At 43.7% G+C, this 11,622-nt stretch overlaps 1 protein-coding gene across 3 annotated transcripts in view; it reads left to right on the top strand.

The window, feature by feature from the left end:
* LOC101585743 (immunoglobulin lambda-1 light chain) overlaps positions 1-11,622 on the top strand; it is a 734,743-nt gene that overhangs the window by 236,751 nt on the left and 486,370 nt on the right. The window lies entirely within an intron of this gene.

Genomic DNA, 11,622 nt, shown 5'->3' with positions numbered 1-11,622 from the left:
TCCCCTCAGGATTTATCCTGAGATCCTGTACCTCAGATTGTAGAACTTTTGTCAGTGTCAGCCATGTGGATGAGTCACGGCCATTGCTTGGCCAGTGTGCTCTCTGTGAAAGCCTGAGAGAATGTTTTCTCTCCATGTGACTCTCTTTAGGCACACTCTACATCATCGATCACTTTCCTCTTTGGTCTAATCTCCTTGATCAGAAAATTTGGGGCACTACTGAATTACATGACATTACAGTACAAGTTCTCATATGTCTGGAGTTTTAATTGACCTTGGAAGGCTACGGCCAGAATGTTGGCTTTCCTTGTGGCCCTCCTTTTCCTCTAATTTTGGTCTGCAAACTTAGATTGTTATGCATTCAGAAGACACAAAGCTAAGACTTTTAAAGACAGTCTGGTCAGGACATTTACAGTGGTACTGGAGGCAGAACTATAATTCTAAGGAAGATCTAGTTTCTGCCACTTTTAATAAGATTATATAACAGTTATGCAAAATAATAAAGACAGAAAGAAATAAATTCCCAAAGCTTATTCCTACTCTATGGGAGAACTAGAGATGTTACTAAGCTGAGAATTCACCATTTGAGAATAATTATAGAAGTCCCTCTGAGTTACAAAATCTGCTGGTGGTTTATCCAATCAAATATTACACATCAAGTGATTGAACTGAAATCCTAACAATACATGAACAACTTCTAATGCAATGACAAGAATGAAACAAATGTGGGCCAGAATACCTGGGGGGAAGAAAAAAGAAGGTGAAGCATCTACAGTCAACTCATGCTGAGTGAAATGTCAGCAATCGTCCTCCCCAGGGCTCTCTTCAGTCATGCCCAGGCTCCTTGAAGACAAGAGCTGTGCTAAGCTTGTTCCAGGACTCACTGAAACTCTGATCTGGATGGGTCTGTGATCCAGTTGTCCACCCATGAAAAATGATGCTGATCAAAGCCTCAGAAATCAGGGGAGAACCTGGAGGAACTTACAGCACAGAACAGGTTCCTCAATCATCAGAAAGACCTTGACAGGTGGTAGGGATGTTCCCCACGTGCCCTCAATCACTAACCTCAAGGGAGCAGTTACTTTGCATCCTCAGCAAATACTCTCCACCCCAAAGATTTCAGTCTAATAAGAGAGGACTGAGAAAACCCAACTGTGTGAGGATCTCAGCAGACGGGGACCTCAGGGACCTCAGCAATATGACACGGACATGTTGTCTGCTCATTCTCCTCCTCTGCACATGTGACCTGCCTATCTCTGTGCTCAGGTGCAGACCCCACATGACAAAGATTGGATTCTGCCCCAAACCCTGAGCAGGGCCTGGGTATAGTGTTGGGGAGGGCCAGTGGGAATAGGCCCTTCATCCTCAGGCACTTCTCCCCTCCTCTTTTGCAGGTTCCATGGCCTCCTTCATCCTGACACAGCCACCCTCTATGTCAGTGACACCAGAGCAGACAGCCACAATCACCTGCCCTGGAGAGAATCTCTCTCAACATTATGCTCACTGGTACCAACAGAAACCAAGCCAAGCTCCTGCACTGGTCATCTATGAGAATACAAAATGACCCTCAGGGATCCCTGACAGATTTTCTGACTTGAAAGTAGGAAACACAGCCACTTTGACCATCAAAGAGGCTCAGCCTGAGGATGCGGCTGACTAGTACTGTCAGAGGTATGACAGCAGTTCCAATACTCCCAGTGATACAGACAGATGGGACTGAGACAAAAGTCTGTCATCAGCATAGCACTTTGGTCCTTCCCTGCCACCTTCACAATGACAGGATTCACCCTGTCACAGGGAGTGGAACTTTATAGTTCTGTTACTGCCCTCTCTTTCCTGACAGATCTGTACTGGTTTCTTGGACCTTTCAACTGCAACTGATTTGATTGTCACCTAAGCATATAGGTTTTACTGACTTTACTTGTGTGCACCTAGAGAACAGAAAACCCAAAGCATAAACATCACTGTGCCTATGATTGTGCTGTTTCTCTGCAACACCTCCCTACTTGTCAGGAGTCAGTGGATGATTACTGTGTTGAGCATCTTGTTGCAAGTTTTCACAGCAGTCTCTATACAGAAACTGCATGGAACTGGGCATCACCAGTGACATAATACTGTAAAGTTCAGGAAAAACAGAGTCAATGGAATCAGGCACAGAGTTTCAGATTCTAAATATATTTTTATGGTTCATACACTCCAGGTGAGAATTGGGATATTATGGAAGATGCAGATTCCTTGAATATAAGGTTTTGGGAAAAGTGTTAGGGGAAAAAAAGTGACTACTGACTTCATCTTTGTGGGAACTTCACAAGGGTATGAAGTGGAGCTTCATACCAGGCGGACTCACTAACAGCACTCACCATACGATGTCAGTGACTCCAACAGAAAGTGGGACATGTGACATTGTCCCAAGTAGACATTCACCCAATGTCCACATGAAGGGCTGAGCTGTATTAAGTCAGTTGAGCGACTCATAGGTGGATCATCTTTCCTTGGGTAGAAGTGGTCCTGTGGGGCCCACAGGTTGCTGCTGGAGTAGCATCCAGATAGGGTTCATAGGACTGCCAAAGTTGTTGAATCCTCAGGTAGCCTGAGGTACAGTATGAATAGAAATCTGGCCCACCCTGCTCAGTTTTGCCTGGCATCATTACTCCCTCCTGCTGGGTTTCCCTTTCTTCTCGCTCTTAAACCCTGCATTCTCACCCCGTGGTTCCCCTCCTCCACCCTTGCACACACAGGGTCTTATCATTGCATCATGCCAAGAAAAGCTGAAGCCACCAGCAACTTGCACACCCACCAAGTGCAGGGCAACTATGGGGTAGCACAGCAAATACCCCTGAGGTGTTCCTCATACCCCACAGACAGGTCAATGTCAGAGTGTTTGTCTGAGTGTGTTCAATTCCCACTTATATTCCTCAAAGCATCATATCTCTACCTCTAAGAGGGCCCATGATCAATGAAGCTCAGCGAGACACTTAGATCATCTTGAATGACACTTGATATTCTCATAATTCATAGAAGGGATACCCAGAGCTCCATAACTATTATTGTCCCATGTTCTTACAGACCTGTGTTCTCCTAAAACTTAGATCCTCCGCTACAAGTGGCAGAGAGACACCTGCTCCCAACCTGGTCAGGAAAGTGTAGTTGTGTCTCCCTTCCCACTGCTGGGACAAAACCCCTGACTCCTGAAATATAAAGGAAAGGAGGCTGGTTGGGAGTTGCCAGCAGTTCCCATTCAAACTCCACTAACTGCATGGAGGAGCCACATGGCAGAGGGCTGTGTTAAAGAAAACTGCTCAGCCAAGATCATCCAGGAAGCACAGAGAGAAGGGAGATGATGAGGACAAGAATGAACCCCTTGGGTCACACTAACAGTGATCCACCTCCTATCAGGACTCACCTCTACACACCATATGCAGCCACTGAGCTCGCAGATATATGAATCCATGGATAAGCAGTATCCCCATAATGGAATCACCTTCCAAGCACCTGAGATACTTGGGAGAACTCCAGATCCACACCATAGCAGAGGAGATCTGGCCACAACACAGAGAGAAGCAGCAGGAGCCAGGCAAGTCCTACACTTCACAGAAGCATCCTCACTTCCCACAGGCCCTCCAGCTCTGAGCTGTGCAGAGGGAACCCCGTGGACACCACTCCCGCTGGATGCCTAGGGCTCTTAATGGTGACCATGCCATTGTAGTGACACTTGGTTGTCACAAAGGACACAAGACATGCTCTGCACTTTATCTCTCAGCATTCTCCATGCCCCATTGTGGTCATTCTTCAGACCAAAGAGCCAAATTGTTGAATTCTAGATAACTCATCAACTCTTTGATTTTACTCCACTGTTCTCTGTATTTCAAGAGATACTTAACCTTGCCTTCTGTGAAATGGGGAGCCTTACACCAATCCCAAAGAAAGTCACCAAATACCTGTAAAAATACAAAAGAGGTCTTTTCATCCAAAGAAAGACCCAATTTGAGTCCAGTGACATATACAGTGCTTATTTCCCTGCCATTTTTTGAAGAAGATTCTTCTATAAGGCTTAAGGAACCATTTGATGTGTATGGTGGGAACAGGTTTTTCTGGGACAGAATAGAAGGCAATTCATAATTTAATCAGAATTGTACAGTGTGCTGTTACCAATGGCTCCATGGTGAACTGCAGATATGGTTGATGAGGTAAAATAATTGTAATAGAGATACTGATAATAGGGAGGATGATAATGATGGGTTTAGTTGTAATGATGTGGATCATGATATGAAAACACATAGCCTAAATATGGCATAAAAAATACCTAGTGGTCCCCTGATATTCAAGATGTTCTTATTAGAAACTACTAATATGCACAAGTCATAAACATACCTGAAGTGTATCACAGAGTTTCTCTGGATCTGGGCACTCAGTAGAAGTGCTATAGTCTTTTTTTTTTCTGTACCAGGGATTGAACTCAGGACCATTCACTTGCCAGGCAGATGCTTATTCTACTGAACTATCTCCCTGGTGCCCCAGTGCTATAGTGCTTTCTTCACTCTTCATTCATTTATCAAAACATGGGATTTGGAAAGATATTCAGTCCTGAGTCACTTAGACATAAACTAGACAATACCATCTGCTAGATGCTGTTGATGACAGTGTAGCATCACTGATCCTCTGTGGGACCTGCTGCATACCTTTCCTGCTCTAGGACTCACACTGCAAAACCTTCTGTGGTGTTTGATACATTGTATCAACCTGAGAAATGGGAAGCTTGGCTGGATTGGCTCAGTCACTTCATGCCCTAGGGCATGTAAGTCCCTCCCTATGGTTTAGAGGTCCCTTCCCAGTGCTTGGGGCTTGCCCTAGAGTGACTCAGCACAAAAAAGATATAAAAGGGAGTTGAGGAAGGATTCACTGTGTCACTTTCTCAGAAAAGCTCTCGTTTGCAGTCAGTGGAGAAGGAAAGATGGCACTTCCTCCCATGATCTCAGGTGTTCAGAGTCAGTGTGGAAAGAAGAGAGGCTTGGTAGCCACCACAGCAGCTGCTGCTTCTCCCTTTGCTCTTTGCTGTCTTCCACCACCATGAACCACTGGCCTCTGTCAGTAACGGTCTGCTTTGGAGCCATCAGAATATGGACTGAAACTTCCACAAGCTGTGAGCTAAATAAACCTATCATTCCTTAATTTTGTGTGTTGAGTATTTTGTCCCAGCATTGAGTGAAAAAAGTAACTGAGACAGAACTTGGTACCAGAAGTGAGGTTGTTGTGACTACCTGACTGTGTTGTTCAAGAGCTTTTGGGACTGGTTTATGGGAAGGGATAGGAAAGTTTTGGAAATTTTGCCTCAAACAGATGTGCTGGAACACCTTCAGCTGTTCTTTGTGGAAGATTCTGGTCAGAGCTCAGAAGACCATGATGCTGATAGAAATCCTGCCTGTAAAGACCAGGCTGTGGAGGTTTCTTCTGGGAATAAGGACTGTAATGGTTGTTGGACTTCAGATGATTTGCGTTACAGCTTGGCAGAAAGTCTGCATTTTGCTCATATCCAAAGATTTTTCCTGAAACTAAGATCAAGTGCTGTAAACGGGTTAGTCTGACAAAAAGAAATTTCAAGGCAGCTTAAGGTTGAAGCAGTTGTATTGTTATTGTTGGGAGCTTTAGGTTACATTTATGTTGAGAACCAAAAGCAAAGAACTGTGCCAGATGATCTTAAATGTTGTGAGTTTGGTCAAAAAGGAAGTGGCAGGAGGGCTGTGGACTGATACCTTCATTACCCATGAATAACAGGAGAATAGAAAAGTTTTCCTGAGGGCATCACAGGAGGTGGTAGGTTCTAACCCTTCATAGCCTCAGAGTCTCAAAGGAGAAAGCCACAGAACCCATGTTCCAGAATGGAGGTGGGGCCTTTATCGGGTGTCAGAATGGCAGCAGCATGGAGAATTTGTTCCTGGGAATCAGGGTCAGAGTGCTCAGTGATCCAAATGCTCGACCCCTACAGCCAAGAGAGAAGAAAGCCTGGCCACTGCTCCAGCTGGCAGCGGATCTTGGCATCATCCACATGGCATTGGTTTTAGATGCATTCAGAATGCAAGAGTTCTGAGGTTAAGAAGGCATCCACGTAGCTTTCAGAAAGCCTGGGAGGCCAGGCAGCTTTCCCGTAGGAGAGCAGTGTATAAAGCTGTGACTGAGAAGCCTATTCAGGGGAAACCCCAGAAGTTCGGAAAAGCCAGAAATGTGGATTTTCTCAGGAAAGTTGCCCAAAGGGAGCAAGACATGCCTGAGAGAGAAGCCTTGGGAGGTACCAGCAGAAGTGCCACAGGGCTAGAGCCATGTAAGACATGCCTGAGAGAGAAGCCTTGGGAGGTACCAGCAGAAGTGCCACAGGGCTGGAGCCATGTAAGTCTTTTGGAGCTCACAATTTGCAAAGATTGCTTAGGATGTTTCACTTGAAACTATAGGACTTAATGTTTGCCCTTCTGGATTTTGAACTTGTTTTGGCTCCAGTGGTTTGTATCCTGCTGTGTATACCTTTTGGAATAATAATGTTTATCTTGTACCTTTGAATGTTGGAAGTATTTAACTTTTCATTTGTACATCAGGTCACCACTAAGGGTTTGCTCTAGAACTTGGAGGAGACTTGGGACTTGAACTTTTCAGCAATGCTGAAACTTTTAGGACTTTGGCAACTCCTACAGACAGATTAAGTTCCTTTTGCATTAAAGGATGTCCATGAGTCTTTGCAGGACCAGTAGCAGAATGTTACAGTTCTCATGTAATATAATATTGATAGACTTATTAGTGATTCTTAGCTATAGTTAAATCTGTGTTGCAATGTCCAAGTTGTGAAATGTTAATAAGCATGTCTATTTTTTCTTGCATTAATTTAATTTTGAAAAGTAGAAGTGAAATAAAGAACACAAATCAGAAACAAGGTAACATACAACAATACATATGTCAGACTTTCAAACCAAGAATAGTTGATTAACAATGGCTGATATATTATCTATTTTTATCATCAAATCTGTTGCGAGATTAATAGATATAGTTATGTAAGATTGGACATAAAATTTAAAGTTTTTTGATAAGCATGTTTTTGTATCTGGAAACTGGTTTGGAGAAACATGGTTAGTTGTCAAGATGACAAGGAGTGGATTGTGGTGTTTAATACACTCTGTCAGCATGAGAAGTTAGAAGCTTGACTGAATCAAGCAGTTACTCCGCATGTTGAGGCCCCTCCCTAGGGCTTGGAGGCCGCTCCCTAAGGGCATGGAAGACTGCCTTAGGGTGACTCAGCACAAAAAGGGTATAGAAGAGAGTTGAAAAGATTCAGCTCACCCTTTCCTTGGAGGAGTTGTAGTCTGCCATCAGTGGAGAAGGAAGGGCAGCACTTCCTGTGAGAAACTCCAGTCTTCACAGTCAGCATGGAAGGCAGAGAGGCTTGCTAAATGCCTGAGCTGCTGCTTCTCCCCTTGCTCATTGTTCTCTTCCACCACCACGAACCGCTGCCCTCTGCCATGTGCCAGTCTACCTTAGAGCCAGCAGAGTGTGGACTGAAACCTCCACAAACTGGGAGCTAAGTAAATCCTTCCTTCCTTAGTTTTGGGTGTCAGGTATTTTGTCCCAGTAGTGAGGGAAATATAACTGAGACATCTTCTCTCCCTCCAGACACTTGAAGTGGAGCGACAGCCGCAAATGTGAATACACTGCTTCTGGAAACCAGCTTGACCACAAAGTGTCCCAGCTTCTTTTTGGTGGATATTGTGCGTATAATAAGTATCCTTCGTTTTGTGTCAGATTATCTAGAATGCTGAAAAACAATTAGACTCTGATCATATCTGCTGTTATGGAGAGATGAATCTTATTGCTTAGTTTTCATTACCTGATTGCATGCATGTATGTTTATAATTTTCCCTTCTTTCTCTTTCCTTTCTCCCATCCCAGTTATTTTTTCCTTTGGAGAAGTGTCTTCCAATTGACAATATGTATTGTAACATTTATATCTTATTTACTCTTTCAATCCCTTAACTCAGAGAGACAAAACAGGGTTTAAACACGCAAGTCTGATTTACCTCACTTGTGAGTACTCAATTATCTTATATATTGGTCACTTCAAGTAAAGCACAGTAAGTGTGTGATCCAATTACCACAACTTATTAGGTCCCTGGATGTTTTGCATGAGAGCAGAGATTGAAGTCCCATGGACTACACCATGACAGGAAAGGGAGAAGAGAAAGTGTGGAAGTGTGCCACTTCCCATGGAACACGAGTGTGTCCTGCCTCTGATCCTACTGGGAAGAAGAGCAAATTCAACTTCCAAATCAGTGATGAGACATAAAGGGGTCTGCAACATGACTATATCTGTTGAAATCTGTGTCCACCTTCCAAGGTCTATTTAAACTCGGTAGGGGCAGACCAATCAGTCAAGTATATATGAAATCTAGCCACAACCCATGAGCTCTGAAAGACTTTACATGTGATATTAATCTATGTCTTTTCTCACTGTAGAATTAGTTTTGAATATTATTTACTGCCATACATGGGGTGTAAATGAGGAAGTCCCAAAATTTATCCTGTGTATTAATAACCACATAAGATTATTAATATTTTAGTATTGTAAGCCATTTATGGTTAGTTGAAACAACTTCTCCATGCTGCTGAATACCACCTCACCTTCAATGGGGCCACAAAACTATTTAAGTCCTTTAGGGCCTGCTCAAGAGTCAGCTTGACCCCAAAGTGTTCTGATACTCCTGACTGTACTATGGTTGTCCTACTACACACCTCTTGCTGTTATAACAAAATTCCTTCAAATGGGTAATAGATAAGAACAGAGTTCCATTTCTAACACTTTTGAAATCTGGGAAGTCTAAATTCAAGGTTCTTGCTGTTCTAGAATTAGATTAGGGCCTTTTCTTGAAGTCAGTGTTGTCAGGTACTTTATTAGGCATTTAGTCCATTCCTGACATGGGTAGGTCTCATGGCCTCATCACTTCCTAAAAGTTCAACCTCAGTGCTGTTGTACTGAGGGTTATGTGTCAGCATAACTTGGATGGCACAGAAACCTTCTCACTGTAGCACAGTCCATCCTGAGATTCACCAAGTCTACAGTTAAATGCTGACATCATCTTAGGCCTTCTCTGAAGACCTGGTCCTGGTTTCTTCTTCTCCCACTGTCTTGATCTTTGGCAGAATCTCAGTCAGATCTGATTGGGTTGGAGTCAATTTGTACAGAGGTTGTGTTTTTTCCATTAGGATCTGGACTTCTTTTTGTGGTGCTGGCCAAATCTGGAAAAATCCTGAAGGATTTCCTGTCTGAAGGATTTTCCCAGATCCCAAATGTGTTTCCTTGGGTCACCAGGGTAATTATTTTTATCTGAATCTAAAAGGTCCTGTTCTTTCTTCCCTTAGTGGGTCCTTGAAAACTTTTTTTTTTTTTTTTTTCAGAACCCGGGATTGAACTCAGGCCCTTGTGCTTGCCAGGGAAACATTTATTTCATTGAGCATCTCCCCGGTCCCCCTTAAAAACTTTGGTTACCTGTTCAGCCCCTTTTCTTTTTGATCAAGGACACACCACAACTTCTTGGCTGGTATTTGAGACATGAAGACAGTATGATCTGCCACACATGTGGAATTCTAGATGGGAAATCTAGGACTAGAGTTCTAGGCAGAAGCATCAGACCCTCCATGCCTGCATAGTGCATACCAGGTAGAGAGAAAGGACCAGGAGCCACTTCCTGAATGTCTTCACCTCAAGCACCTTTGCATGGGGCCTAGTAGCAGGCCTGAGCGCACCTCCACCATACCTGGCCTCACTCAGCCCTATTATGACAGAAGCCTCCAGGGAGTATATTGCTGTGTTGCTTCCAGATCATTCACATTGCATGAAAATTTCACAGACTGCACATCATTCCTGGTCCTGATGATCACTTGAAAAATCTCTCCTGTCTCAACTAAACTAGCTTGAATCCAGGATACCATTCAGCTTACTACTGTCCTTTCAGATCCTACAACAGACTCTGTATACTAGAAGTAGACCTAGCTCCCTGTACACAAACCTACCATGTGTTCCTTCATTCTACATGCATGGCAGTTCCAGAGGCACTGTGTCAGGAAGGACACTAACTTTTGATGACAGAATTACAGAGGGCCACTCTCTGCCCTTTCCACTAATTATCTGCATATGAACTGGAGTGGTGAGGTTGTTCCCTATAATTTCCTATTAGCTGATGTATTTAGTCCATTATCTCACTAATCCATGACAAAAGCTTTTTTACCACAAAGACGTAGGTGACTGCTTGAGGCAAAAAACAATGACCTATGTTTTTCTTGCAAAGAAAAAGTGGAAAGTAGATGATTCTTGCTTGCCTGAAAGCCACTCTTTGTCAACATATTGTTGCTTTTATGTCATTTGCATTGCCTAAAAACCTCAAGACAGCTGCTTCAGTTCCAGCTACTATACCTGTTCAAGAGGAACAGTGGTCCACAGCTGCACTCTGCTCCCTTGCTTCACAGAGCAACATTTCCCTGAGAAGAATCCCAGCCAGCAGACCGTTATATCCAATGGAGCAGCATTAGGCCACATGGTTAATCTTCATGTAGAAAATCTTGGAAATGGGTCTCGATTTATGAAACTGAAGGGCATCATGCACAAACAGAGGATGATAGGGATCACCCACTGAGTCTAGGAACTCAGTGTGACAGTTACAGAGCCCACTAATAGAAAGGGGACTCTGGAGACCAAAGGCGGTGTCTTAGTCTTGCTGAATTCCACGGATAGAATTTGGGTCAGATAATACTATGTCTGCATCATATGTTGAATAAGTATTCTAGTGTCTCTGTCTTTGGTACGGAAGCCAGCACTGACTACATGGATAGTCCTGAAGCATTTTCACAGTCCCTGAGTCCTGTGTCTGCCAGTGTGAGGCAATACTACCACCTTCATGAGCCAGACAAGTTCAGAAACTTGTCAAGTCCTGACCCCTCCTCCTCTAAATTAAGTTGTTTACATTGTCATGGTAATCCGAGTCCCATGTGCCTGATCTTGAAGGATCCAGGGACTACACAGAAAAGAGAAATTTCTACCCTTGGCCCAGAAGGCATAAATCAGGCAATCACAGACATGAACCACACACACCTGCATGGACCCTTGGACAAAGGAAGCCCTGATCCCCCAGCAGCCTGTATGCGGTGGTCACCAGGGGGCAGCAGAACGTGATTTGGTAACCTCTTCTGGGGGTGGGGTGGGTCTGGGCAGGGACCCTATTTTCTCTTTGTCTTAAAGTTCCTTCAGCATAATTTTTATCTCTTTTTTTTTTTCCTTTGGTGGTACCAGGGTTTGAATTCAGGACCTTGCACATGCCAGGCAAGCACTTATTCCACTGAGCAATCACCCCAACCCTCATAACTTCTATCTTCTCTATGTCTATTTCTTTCCTGGGAGCAGCTACCAAATTGTCTCTTTCTGACTTCTTAGTATGAGGCACAAAATATTTGCTCATTAACCTTGTTCTGCCTTAATTCAGGGTTTCATTACTTGGTACTGTTTCCCTGGGAACTGGAGACAATTTGAGTATGATACACAGTTGAATGAAGGCTTCATTGAGTTTATGCTGCACTGGAACTTTCTTATAAACATTG

The sequence above is a fragment of the Octodon degus genome, unplaced genomic scaffold (genome assembly GCF_000260255.1).
Source record: "Octodon degus isolate 3935 unplaced genomic scaffold, OctDeg1.0 scaffold00079, whole genome shotgun sequence".
NCBI classification, from domain to species: domain Eukaryota; kingdom Metazoa; phylum Chordata; class Mammalia; order Rodentia; family Octodontidae; genus Octodon; species Octodon degus.
Note: the sequence above shows the minus strand (reverse complement) of the source record. Positions and strands in the feature narration are given on the sequence as shown.